The following is a 2,429-nucleotide window of genomic DNA, read 5'->3' on the forward strand; positions in this document are numbered from 1 at the left end:
TACTCGTTTCATGATGATCGCAAGTGAAAAATGAGTCGTCCCTCGGATAGGACATCAAATAGAGGTCCCGTGTATGGGGAGAGCCATACCCCATGCACGTTAAAGAACCCCCACACGTGCGATGGTGCGGCGTGCGTTGGTGCAAATCATTCTGTCGGGAGTTGGTGATTCACTTCAAATCACCCGGATAGAGGCCTGGCGAACCTCTGTCTCGTATCAGCCACATGGTGACCTACATCATTCACCCGGACGGGTGTGCCACCCCGTAAGGGGCGGTATAAGCCGTCGTGTGCGAACATGTGCGAACAGGGTTAGCCCTTGACAATAGCCTACGGCCAGTTGGGCAGCCCTGGCAGTTTGTAAAACAGCCGAACAAACAAACAAATAGATAAATAAATGATGATCGCATGCGCGCACGGCCGAGGTTGTGAGATGGGGAAGATGACTGACACCTTCGTGCGTCATATGAATGATTTTGAATGATTTTATCTATTTTGTAAAAACGTTGCAGCTGGTTAGCTGAATTGCGAATTACTTACAGGAGTCAAGCTACAAGCATATCTTGACATACATAAACTAGTAAAATCATCGGGACTAAAATAACTTAGCTATTGACATTTGAGTAAAAACAGCATAAATCTACAAGGCACTCAGACAATTTACACAAGGACAATGTTAAAAATGCGAAGGCTAATACAAGAGAGGAACCTACAGAACACGATCGTTGGTGTATAGTGACTTCCGAATACACAGTCAGAGTACTAATAGTCATACGTTACTAAGTCTTGGATAAAAAACTCCTGGTGTGCAATGCGTCAATATGATGAGAGAAAAGAGGACCGCTCGCAGTGGGCAAGGCCTTCGTGTTGCGCACACAAGGACATGCATGAAAAGGATAGGTTAACAAATAAATCCAACTCTATCTGTCTGGTACTACAAAGTGTGAGATACAATGCTTAAATTCCATATGATGATCAAAGTGATAACTAAACATAACATGATTAAGAAACAAGGAATAAATAAGTCAGGAGAAAATAGTCGGCTTCTCAAGTAGATTGTTTTTCATTAGTTTTTTTTAGTCATGGGGGACTGGCGATTTCTTTGGGAATCACTTAGATTGTTCCATATGAGTTAGTGAATTGAGTTAGGTTAGATTTTGATTCAGTAGGTCTAAGTCTGTTTCGCTGTCTTGTACTGTATTGTGAATATCTGAGTTGTACATAAATATGTCTTTGTATAGAGCTGGTGTCTGTGTGGCGCAACGGCTAGAGTGAATCAGAATCAGTAGGTCCTGAGTTCTAAACTCGCCATGCCCCTGCCCCCATGACGGTGGAGTGACGCCTCACGGCTAATCTGTCTAAAGGTGCCAAAAACACCTACGGATTTGGTGCTGCCAGTGTGTCAACATCTGCACACTTGACCCGTGATTGTTTATAGAGCTGGTACTAAGGAACTTTTGTGAATAACTTTATGGACGAAAATGGCTGACTGTAATTTGTTTATGTCATATACTGTCAAAACTTTCAAATTGATCTGGAAAACAAACGTCCGTGACGTGAGAGGAGACAAAATACATGTTCATGTTGGCAAGATTTCGTCGTGAAAAGATCAGCCCGAAAAAAACGCGAAAATAACCCAACGCGAACAGTTCAAAGATTTACAGTATGCCATGGAGGTATGAGGGCTATTAGTGTTTGGCAATGTTGACAATGGGCTCAAGGTTCGCCCACTTTCTGTCAACACTGTGGTGCTTATCTCATTCGACATTTGAGCTGTTCATCAAGACCTTGCTTGAATTTGCTTGAATACTGACTAATTCATCTGGTAAGAGGTCCGTCACTTGTACTTCTCAAAAGCGTTTGATTTCCTGTCACGCTTACTAATAGATGATTGTTTACAATTATCTTCATTTCCCAACAGCTGAAGAGTTTGGCATTAAGTGATCAATAAATCATTTGACCAAATAAATCATGGGACTAGATTGATTTATCTCAGGTTATCAGTTTACATAGCAGTTGGTCAAATACACTTTATGTGGGACGTGATGTAGTTTTTGAACATTTTGTTTGACTAATTAGATCTGTCGATGTTTAAGTCAGGTTTTAACAACAATTACCCAAATTCGTGGTAGCCAAATCCCCCTAAAGAACCCAAGGCACATAAGACTCTAAGATGGCGGGTTTTAGCAAGTGCTGTGGAAGCTGCTGTACTAGTTTTGCGAGCTGTTGTCCTTACGAAACGCCGAGAACCATTCGCATCAACAACTGGAAACTACAATTGGCCTTCTGGGCTCTCATACTGGCTGTATTTGTATACATCACAGGGTGAGAGATTTAGTTTTACTTTCACTCTGCCGGAAACAGGTATGCCTCAATGATTCAGATGAGTGATTGAGTGAGTGATCTAGTTAGTGGGTGATTGAGTGAATT

Source organism: Branchiostoma floridae, chromosome 19, assembly GCF_000003815.2.
Source record: "Branchiostoma floridae strain S238N-H82 chromosome 19, Bfl_VNyyK, whole genome shotgun sequence".
NCBI classification, from domain to species: domain Eukaryota; kingdom Metazoa; phylum Chordata; class Leptocardii; order Amphioxiformes; family Branchiostomatidae; genus Branchiostoma; species Branchiostoma floridae.